Source organism: Filicampus tigris, chromosome 2, assembly GCF_054856515.1.
Source record: "Filicampus tigris isolate MCC_2025a chromosome 2, RoL_Ftig_1.0, whole genome shotgun sequence".
Classification (NCBI taxonomy): Eukaryota; Metazoa; Chordata; class Actinopteri; order Syngnathiformes; family Syngnathidae; genus Filicampus; species Filicampus tigris.
In genome coordinates this window covers 23,395,114-23,407,239 of record NC_141218.1, presented here as the reverse complement: position 1 = coordinate 23,407,239, position 12,126 = coordinate 23,395,114, and positions in this window count along the sequence as shown.

Genomic DNA, 12,126 nt, shown 5'->3' with positions numbered 1-12,126 from the left:
TGCTACCGTGTGTTTTAAGCTATTGTATGTTTTACCATGCCTGCGCCCAATAATACGGTGCGCCTTATGTATGTGTTAAATACAGAAATAGCACCCGTAACTGAGACTGCGCCTTTTAATACGGTGCGCCTTTTGGTCGTGAAAATACGTATGGGGGCTCCAGCTGCATAAGGCAGATGGTAACTCCTTGTTCATGTATGCATATACAGTACAGTATGGCCTTGCGTAAAGAGAAATAGTCAGGCACCTCTTAGAGCAGTCATCAAGTTCATGGCCAAAGTCACGATGACATCATGGTGTTCGCTGGAGGGAAAAGAATGAAAGCCAGAAGTAAACACATCTACTTTTATGTGGAAAATGTCATTTTGTGTTTTTGGTTGCCAAAACCGTACAAGTGAAAACAAAACCTTGAAATTTTATCACATCCCAGCCTCTGCCAGCCAGAGAAATCGTAGACGGCTGTGGTTGAACACGATTAGCTGAAAGGATTGGACTGAGGATACCATCAACAATGCTTGTTTTTGCAGCGTTCATATCTGGTAAGATTTAACGTGAAGTGTACTACCATGAAATGTCAGTTTCGGCCTGGAAAATGATATGGGCTGGACTTTATTGTGGCTCAAATTACTTTAAGTTAGTATCATGTAGGCGGCACGGTGGGCGACTGGTTAGCGCGTCCGCCTCACAGTTCAGAGGTCGTGGGTTCGATCCCGGCGCCGGCCTCCCTGTGTGGAGTTTGCATGTTCTCCCCGTGCCTGCGTGGGTTTTCTCCGGGTACTCCGGTTTCCTCCCACATTCCAAAAAAAACATGCTTGGTAGGTTGATCGGACACTCTGGATTGCCCCTAGGTGTGATTGTGAGTGCAGATGTTTGTCTCTGTGTGCCCTGCAATTGGCTGGCAACCAATTCAGGGTGTCTGCCGCCTACTGCCCGAAGACAGCTGGGATAGGCTCCAGCATGCCCGCGACCCTTGTGAGGATAAGCGGTACAGATAATGAATGAATTAATGAATAGTATCATGTATACTACATGTGCTAATGCTAACCACTTGACATGACATGAGAAGTGGGTTCACAATTATTATTTCTCCATCAATACATGTGCAGTTTGCCATCAAGATGTAGCTGCTTCTCTTGTTAATAATCGCCCATGCCTGACATATCCTCGTCTTTTGTCCCTGTCGTTGACTTGGCAGCACTTGTGACCGCACGACACAAAAGTCTTGGCTCAAGTTGTTATACTGTAAATCTTGAACATGTCCATTAAAGACATAGTTAAAAGCTCCTATTATAGGCCTTCACTTTATCTTTGGTGTAAACTCGGTTTTTCTATGAGGTATGTGTAAAATTCCGACCACTGCACGGTGGGCAGTCCTGTTAAATCGTCCATCTGGTGAGTGAGGGCTATGGTGGCCAACTCCTGGAAAAATAAATAAGGGACACCTCATCGGCACGGACGGCCGACCTGACTGCCTTCAACTAGGGATGGGCAGATCGATACTAAAATATCAATATTTCGATCAAGAGTGCTCAATTTTAAGTATGGATTCTCAAGCTAAAGTATTGATATCTGATATTAATTCATATATACTGTATAATATATTTATTAATCCATAATTTAGAAGGTTTTATTGTCATCCAATCAGCATTTTTGCTATATGTCGCCAAGGGCAAAGAGCTTTCTGCCTTGGCAGAAACAAACTGCTGGCTCTGGTCCGGGCCCACCAGAACTTTGTAAATGCATTTGATTGGATGAAGAACGATCAGGGTGAAGGCCCACGACTCGTAGGCACTGCATGGAGTCCACGCCACTGTTGACAAGATGACATGGAAGTGATAACAAAATAGTTTGGAATAGTTTGGTTCAACTGATGATGTGTACGCTTCCACTGGTGTTACACCAGTGGCAGAACACATGTGGTTTTGTTTGCAGCTTTGTATAAAAAAATTAAAAGTCACTTCCGGTATCAATATCAGATAGGTATCGCGATATTTGGTCCAGTATTACTTGGTATCAGATCGAATCCCAAATCACTGGTATCGCCCATGGGCTACCTACCTTCGAATCTTGATTTTTTTTCTTTTTAGCTCTTTTTTGTGGGTGAAACAATTTTTAACTATTCAAACCCGAGTTGAATAAAATGCGTATTTTTGAATGATATGAACACATTAGAAAGTTATTATCCAGAAATTTACTTGAATACAAATTAACAAATTTAACTTATCAAAATAAATATCTCTCAAACAGAACCTTTCCTGCTTATGAACAGTTCAATGCCACATTATGTGGAGCCTATTTTTCCATTTATATTTTCTCTGAGATCTTGCTGCAGTGAGGCAGCGTTGTCTTTCACAATTGCAGAGTAAAACACTGAGCAAGACATGTCATAGTTGAGGCTCACAATGAGCTCACCTTTAATCAGTTAGGGAGAACATTTCTTTCGACATTTATCCACTTCAATCTTCATAAAAGAGAAAAATACTAAACCTTTTTTTTACTGTTTTTTTAACTATATTTATAATTTAAGTGTAGTATATTGACTGCCTGTACAGTAAAAATTATGCATATCTGTTTGAACTTGTAATGTAAGGCTGTGTGTGTGTATTCTTTAGCTATTATCAATCGATCAATCAATCAATTACCTGTCTGTTTAACGTACTTGTCAATCATCTGTACTTGTTTATTCCACCCCAAAATTATTGTTTGTCTACACAATGTTGACATTCATTGCACATTCCCATATCAACATTGAACAGAGGGTTAAAAAAAGAATTCTTTACATACCGTATCTAGCTCTGGCATTACCTGGTGGACAACAAATTTGTCTAGGGTTCCCCTAGTTTTGTTTTGCCTTTCGTATGTCTCCACCACTGAAAGCATGTTTGTTTGAGGTCAGTCAGACATTGGCGACATTTCCTCGACCAATCAGATAAGCGGATTCTGTATCGTCATATCGTGTATGAATATGCTGTCAGCTCATTGGTCATAGAGCAGAGAAGGTCCTAGGACCATTCATGCAGTGAAAAGGGGACATTTTAAGAGTCAGAATTGCACGCGCTGAAAACTCGCTTTATTGTGTCCTTGCATGTGACATTGTTTAAGAGCTAGTCGGGTTTTCACCTTGCTGTTAATAGAAAATGAAGTAAATATTGATACACGGCTGACATTTTCATGGCAGCTATGGCAGGCACTCCAATCACAGATTGCTACAGTCTGTCATACGTGGCAGGCACAGCGCAAGGACAGCCATGTGTGTGACACATGCAGTTGATGTGTGATACGTCGTTGAGTGTGGGTTAAAGCAGTAATGACTGTGACTAATTGTGTTGCATCATGAAAAATGTACATGATATATTGGACATTGTGAAAAAGGTAAAAAGGCAAAATTATGCCATTTTCATCCTGTCAAAAACAATAAACATGTCCTCTGCCATAAAACCTGTTTATGGGCTATACTTTTCCAGGTGGTGATCGGAAACTTCGAGCATGACCTTTGCAAACTTGATCTAAAATAATTTTGTCTCACCAAGTCTATCGCTATGATTTGGAATAGAGGCTGATAGTATAAAATGTTCGATTTAAAGGAATGCATTCAATAATCAATTCATGAATGTTAACCCATTAAGGATGGAAGCGCATAACCACGTTTCTACCACTAGAGCCGGGAGCGCTGTTACGTCTTTCTAGTCTTAAAACCGGGAGAGCATATACGTCCTTTTCTATTTATTATTTAATTCTGTCTCTTAACCGATGAAATGCATCAGGATATACACTCTGACGGTGTCTTAAGCCCGCGGAGGATGTTCCGGAATTCCTCCAAGTCATAATGGCGGACGCCACGGTTAAGGGAGCTCTTAAATGAGTAACAGCAGTGATACTGTATAGACGATGCGATTATGGACTTTGAACCAGTGGAACCAGTCGAACGTGATATATGGTTAAGATATATGTTTGTAGACAATGACAATACCGACATCTTTGTAACAAAAAAGAGGATGGTTATTACGACTCAATTTTTTTAAATTAAAGGTAGTGCTTCTCTTGCACGGACACTATTTTTACCTCTTTGATTAAAACAGTAAAATTTAATCAACTTGGGTCTGTGTGAAAGCCACAGTCTAAACTGTCAAATTCTTTTGGAATTATGTTTCTGTCTGCTACAGGGGCTGAGATATTAATTCTTTGTAGGTGTTGAATTTCTGGGAAATCTTCAGGTTTTCAAGGGTAATTCCAAAGATGACCTTTTGGGGAGCTGTTGAGCCAGGCGCCCGGAGCCCATAAGCGCCTTTCTACCTCTAAGGCCGGTAGCACTGTTGCGTCTTTCTGCCTCTACAGCCGGGAGAGCGTATATGTCATTTTCTTTTTTTTAATCCCATTCTTCGTCTCTTAGCCAATGAAATGCATCAGAATATACATGTGACGGTGTCATGAGCACTTGGAGGATGTCCGTAATTTTTTCGGGCAATAATGGCAGACGCAGATGATCGTGGGATCTCTGAAATAAGTGACGGCAGTGGAAAAGATGAACATGATATATGTTTAAGATAACTTTGTAGACAATGACTATATTAACGGCTTTGTATGTTGGTTGTTCTGGCGACCCCCGAGGGGACAAGCCGAAAGGATAACAACAACTTCAGCGGGTCTCTCACTTAGCGCTCGGGAGACACTCGATCCCTCTCCTGAGGCTGTCGTCCCCGTAGACATCTTTAGACAAATGTACTTATCGCAGGGTATAAAAACACAAGTCAGGAGACACACAAATAGTTTAAAGACGATAGCCACACACGCTCACTCTGCGTCCACCTTTGGCTCAACAAAACACAGTAGGAGTGTAGGTAGTGTTAGCGCCATTTAATAAGTTTAGCTATTTTTTATGAATAATAATTGCAAATATTTTGTTTTTCAATAATTCTCTATATTGGTGAAAAGAAATAATGCATTTATTTTTCTTTTGTAATTATTTTAAGTTTTGAATTGAAATATGTGTGGGATGTTACTACTGTCTACGTTAGAGGGCGCGGTTCATTATTTTTTGTTACACACGAAGAAGAAAGTGTTGTGCATTGTTAGAGAAGAAATAAAAACAATGGTGGACGAGCACCACGGTCGTTTTACTGTGCTGCGATCGTCAGTGTTGGGTACACGTAAAACAGTGTTTGTGTCCGTCATTAAATGAAGAGGTTAAACAACGAAAAGAAGAAGAAACTAAAAGAACTAAAGATAGCCTCTGCAGGTAGGCTCCGCCGTTTATTTTCCTTTTAGCAACTGGGCAGAACCTTGCGCACAATAAAATAGTGTCAATAAAATAACAGTGGCAAACATCACACTCAACATTGTAACAGAATATGATGGTAATTACCACTTGATTTTTTAAAATTAGAAATAGTGCCACAGACACTTTATTTTTAAATCTTCGATTGAAACAGTAAATAATAACAAAGTCAGGCTTGTGTGAAAGCCATGTCTAAGCTCTCAAATTGTTTTGGAATGATGTTTCTATCTGCTACAGGGGCTGAGATATCAATTATTTTGGAGGTGTTGAAACTTGAGGTTCTAGAGGGTGATTCCAAAGTTGACCTTAGGCTTTAGAGAGATGTTTAACCAGGCGCTTTAGGCCTCAATAGGTTAAGATAATCGCTCAATTGACACTCTGAACTCAGGATTGGAAGTGATATAAAATGAAGGAAATTAAACCGGCCAGTAACCCATATTTTGAAACCTTAAACCTCAAGACTGGCGTGAAACTCTTATTTCAAACTGTTTCCCTAACCTGAAACCGTACATCAAAACTGAGCGCAATTGCTTTTCTGCAACTTGCATTGCCAAATTCTGTATATGTTTATTGCTGGAAATGAATAAAAGTCAACAAATTAAATTGTTCTTCACCCTAACGACCTACAATACATGTCAGTTGCTCAGAGTTGGCTAAAAGAGGCAACAATTTATGACATTCATCTTGGCTAAATCACCACACATAAAAACAGCATCAATATTTCCAACAAGGTGGAACACACTGACTGGTAAGAAACAAAATTTGGACCAGACATTTCCAAAAATATCTTTTTAAAAGTGTCCAATGTTCCGAAATAATTCTGTGGACAGATTCACAACTTGTAACAGAATACTGGATAATCTAAGGCGCTCATTATATCCAAAGCATACCACATCATGCGTCCAACATGATGGAGGTAATGTTACACATGTGCTGTCACTAATACAGTATAAAGACTCACTGGTGTTTATTGATAATTCGAGTTCCGACAGAAGTATCAAGATTGATTGTAAGGTGTACAGGGAAATACCCTCTGTTCATATTCAGCCTATAATGCACATTACAATTACATTATGCCAATTGTCCAAATACGTTTGAGTCCCCCAAATTTCAGGTGTGAAAAATATATCATTCTTAAAAGATCACACTGTATTAAAAGTCTATTGTAGTAGTTCTGGACCTAACTGTGTTCATCATTTGATAACATCTTAAAATAAGCCTTTTAGTTCCAACATTACACAAGCGTGTGAGATTTTGTTCGCATTTCATCAATGTTATGATCTTGCCATTGTCTCATTTCTTATTCAGCCGGTCTAAGAAGTGACCTTTCCTTCACTAAAACCCCATCAATATTTAAGTGTGCTCATCTCAAAAACATTTCCAACACTTTGGCACAATCATTCAAACCCTTCACAGTAATTACAAGGAAATAAAACTGTCACGTTTCTTTTCTTTTCTTTTTTTTATTTTTTTTATCATGTCCTTGTTTTATTCTTGCTTGCTGTTTCCCCTCTCACAACAAATAAATTACAGTTTTATCTATATTTCATCCTGCCACATTTAAAGCCCAGCAAGGGAGGACTGTAATTTAGGATTACATTTTAGGATGCCATCAAAATGAATGATGCATTTGCCATCCATGGATACGAGCACAGTGATGGGAATGACCTAAGTAAAGCAAAGAACACAGAAAAACCTGCTGTGCTATTGTCAAAAATTCACACACATTAAAAGTAGTATCACCAGTTAAACTTAAATGTGCAAAAATGTGGATCTAAAACTAAAATTAATGACATTTAGCAGTTCCGCCACTTCCCTTTTAGTTCTGATCCTATAGTACTATATCCTTACAGATATAGGAACAAAACAGCAAAAACAAACAAATAGAAAAGCAAAGACAGCAATTCATGTACATATAGGGGGGGAGGTCGGTGAAATAAAGCTAAGATATACATTCATACTTCCACTTTAAGATGAGTGGTTAAGGCAATATGACAGAAAGCTTCCGACATGCAAACATGAACATACTGTACCAAATGCAGTTGTCAAAGGACAATTCATGTCTGCTGGTTGATGTTTTTCTCAGATCCTTTAATGCAGGAGTGGGCAATTCCAGCCCTCGAGGGCCGGTGGGTGTCCTGCCCGTTTTCCATCTGTCACTGCTGCAACACACCTGGTTCAAATGATCATATAATCAGCAAGTTCTGCAGAAGCTGGATAACGATCCTGATCATTGAATCAGGTGGGTTGCAGCAGGGTGACATAGAAAACATGCAGGATACCCACCCCTGCTATAATGCAATATCAAAGCTGCAGAATCTAAATACAGTATTTATGTTCAAGCACGAGAGTGTAATTAATGGCACCAGGCACAGACCAAATTTGTAATGTGCAGTTGCACAACACAGAACCCATCAAATTCGAGTTATAGTTCACCGTAATGACTGCCTTGTGACAGCGCCTTAAGTTAAGGAGAGAATGTGGGTGCACCAGTATGTGCTTACGTCTGTGTGTGTTATCATGTGTAGCGCTGTGGTAATGACTGTATTAAATATTAAAGCTTCAACACAGCAACTCCCAGATTTTTATTGTTTTCACCGTTGTTCTGTTTGCCACAAGCACCTGTACAGAGAGTCAAAAAGAAAAAAAACTGTACGACTGCTGGATTCACAATCATACACATATATTTTTAGCAGGAGTCCTCAATACATAATGCTAAAAAAAAAAAAAAAAGAATTAATTCCGAAGAACTATCTATAAAAGCTTTACTTTTGAAGTTTCCCAGCCAAAGTATTTGATGATAACCAAAGTACATGCTCATCTAAAATAATAATACAGTATTACCTAGACATTCTGGCAATATGCTGGAAGCAACAAAAACCCTGTTGACAAAAACAAGATGCATGGAGAAAGCAGGAGCTGAGGGAAATTATACAAGGCGTGAAAATACTAAAGAACGAACCACTAGACTGACATGTCTAATAAAAATTCACAATAATCAGCAAGTAGGGTACGTAACATTGCTAAGAAAAAGGGTTCTCATAACTTTTCTGCAATGAGAAACCTCAGTGTGAAACTAAAACAAAAGTGAAATATCTGTGACAGTACAACAGTAGTGTTTCTCTGCCTGGGGATCTAATCTATATTCTTCTCCACTTTCCAGTCTGTTCCATAATGTCAAGAGTTGAAGGCTGAAAGTATTTTATGGTTTTATGGGTTTTTTTGTTTTTTTTTTAAGTGAAATATCAAGGCAAAGTTTGAAGACAATGTTGCACTGCAGTATACAGAATTCAAAATCCAGCTGGTCAACTTTACATCATGGTAAATGGTTGTTCACTTGTATAGCGCTTTTCCAGCTATCAACCCATTAAGGACAGGAGCGCATAACCGCGTTTCTACCACTAGAGCCAGGAGCGCTGTTGCGCATTTCTACCTTTAAAACCTTTTTTTAATCCAATCCTCCGTCTCTTAGCTAATTCAATGCATCAGAATATATATGTGACAGTGTCACGAGACCGCGGATGCGGCAGAATTTTTTCATCGAGCCACAGGCTAATAGCGGACGCCGTCGATCGCCGGGATCTCTGAAATAAGTAACGGCAGTCATATATAGACGACGCGCTTGTGGAATTTTTAACCAGTAGTACCAGTCGAATGTGATATGATATGGTTTGTAGACAATGACGATATTGACGTCTTTGTAACAGAATAGAGGATGGTAATCACCACTCGAGTTTTTAAAAATTAAAATAGTGCTTCTTTTGCACTGACCCGTTACTTTTACATCTTCGATTGAAACAGTAAATAATAATAAACTCTGCCTGTGTGAAAGCCACATGTCTAAGTTCGCTAATTCTTTTGGAATTATGTTTCTGTCTGCTACAGGGGCTGAGATATTAATTATTTACAAGTGTTGAATTTCTGGGAAAACTTCAGGTTTTCAACGGTAATACCAAAGGCGACCTTAGATCTTGGGGAGCTGTTGAGCCAGGCGCTTAAGGGTTAAGGCACTCAAAGCGCTTCACACTGCGTTCACATTCACCTACTGATGGCGCAGCGTGAGGAGCAACTGGGGGTTCAGTATCTTGCTCAAGAACACTTTGACATGGTCACAAGGGCCGGGTATCGAACCCACAACTTCTGGGTTGGGAAACAACCACTCTCACTGAGCCATGCCACCACCATCATGCTTGTGGTTCCTTATAAACGTACCTTGTGTGCTTTAACCTCCTGCCTTGACCAGCAAATCAGTTTCTCCATCCGCTATGTCAAGGACTCCGTGCCTCCGGCGAATCAAGTCGACTATGTTCAGGCCCACAAAGGCGCAAAAGGCTCGTCTTCAACTGCGCCAAGCTGTGTGCGTCTATGAAAATATCAAGATGGCGCCAGACTTGCCCTGGTCATGAAAATAGCCCATAGATGAATGTAGGTAAGTGCTTCTGACAAAGTGCTCAGGCCAACAGAAATCTTCGCTGGCCCACCACTGCTCTCTCCCAATGAGTTAATTGTGACAAATGGATGATGTTGTTAGCACCACAATCTTCTCTGTGAGCAGGTTTTAAACTTGTGTGGTTAAATTTGCTGCAATGCTTCCATAAACTTTCAATGATGTGCACCAAAGATACAGCTGTCTTTTCCCCCATCTGTTCATCTCCGCTCCCCAGAGCGTTTGATTTAGCTCATTTAGTTAATTTTAGGGGCATTTTCACTCAGATCTGCAACTGACAGATGCTCATTTAGCATCACTTGTGTTCAAGATATGAATCTTTAGAGAAGGCCTTAATGCAAGTTAATAAAGAGGGAAATATTTTGAGCACAGATGTTTTTCTTTGTTGTACCAAAATTGAATGAAATTCGTTTTTACTGATTACCTTTTGCCTCTAAGTATATTTCAGTCTGTACTTCTGCCCCATCCCCCCGCCCCCCGAGTAGTTTTCCACAAGTATCTATACCTCTACTTTAGTTCAGAGTGTGAGTAATTGTGCTACCTCTGTGAAGATATGACTTTTGCCAAACACAAAATGTAAAGACACAATGCTTTCTTAGATGAAAAATGACTCATTTTCACCTTATTGACAACTTCAAGTAGAATACAAAAATTCTGTTCTAAATTTGAACACGTGTCTGTATGCTTTTTTAATCACCAGGACATAAAATACTGATATATATTAAATCCACAATCTTCAGCAGTATATGAGGAATGTAAGAGCTTCAATGTTGAAACTGACAAGACAGAAAATTATCCATTTATTTTCCATTCCACGTATCAGGGTCCTAAGAAGGCTCTAGTCTGTCCCAGATGACTTTGGGTGTACATGAATAGCAAAATGTTAAAATGCTTGTTGAGTTGCAGCATCTCTCAACACAGATGACATTTTTCTAACATCAGTGATGTGATTTTCAAAAATCTAGTACGATTTCAGTTCATGCTATTTTAAATTGGATATCAAAACAGTAGTGTGTACTTCTGTAAATACCTAATCAGAGGAGAAATGACCGTCCTTCCTATTACTCAGGGAAATGTCTTATGTGTGTGTCCTTGTCAAAAAATAAACCATTCATCAATATGACAGGAAGCAACTTGGACCACTACTGTCCATCAATCTAGCCGCTGTCCGCCTGTCCAATGGAAAACAGAGTGACAGTGATGATCCCACCCACTTGGTTAACTTGGCGACCTTCAACTCGACATGACAAGGTGATGGATAGCATGCGATTGACTAATGACTACAAATAGAAGACAAGAGTTTGCTGCAGGTATTGTAGTTTTTCTTGTAGTCCCAAAACATGTACACTAGTATACCTTGACTTTCTAGTGCTAGATTATTTTTTTGTTACAAGTTGTCATTTGGCTATTTTTGTTTTCTTTGCTTTGTGATGCGAACAAATCTTTGAGTTACTGCTTCAGATATGCCACTACTTGAGTGAAGTAAAAAAAGAAAAGAGTCACACTCACCAATGAACATTGTCGAAATCAACTCAATTAAACTCAGCCTTACTTGTAGAGAGCGCCGCCGCTCACTAAACAAAGATCACGCACAATGCGTAGGGCTCCATCGTCCATGGGGGACCCCATTTTGTGCGAGGGGATGCACTGCGACATCACTGAATGAGTGAGCTCCACATAACATGCGTGAACGCTCCGACAAGTACTTGACATGTCGTCCAGAACTCTGTCCGCACCCTCCATCCCAATTTTTTTTTTTTTTCAGGCCATGAAAAACAGCCATTGGGGGACCTGCAAAATATAGTTTTCTTGGGGCAACAATTTGGTCAGGGGCGGCGCTGCTTATAGAACACTTTAACAAAAAGCGCAACTGTAACAGTGTTGTACATAAGATCGAATAAAAAATTTTAACCACAATAAATAACATAAATTATAAAAACTAAATATAAAAGTAAGTAATGAATAAATAAATGAACAATCTTGAAGTGGTAGGACATTGTTTATTCTCTCATCAATCATCCAGTGGAATAATATACACACAATACAACAATTAAAAGTCAAATATCAGTGAGAGAATGACACAGGCAGATGCTATAGCTTATTTAAGCCTGGCCTTTTGTCCTCCTTCAAAGGTAATATATGGCTGAATTTACCTATTTACCTATTTTATGCAAATACCAAAAAAAAGACAAAAAGGAAATAGCAATAGATAAATCATTGTCATCCAAATCATTCTCTACAACTTTCAAAAATAGCTTCGCGAACAAGTTTTTTAAACACTTTGTGATTCATAGGTTTTCCAATATATATTTGCATCAATCCAAGATTTCACTACAGAGTTCATATTGACATTTGGCAAGTATGAGGTCGACATGTTATGAAGGATCCATCCATGGGAGAGTGG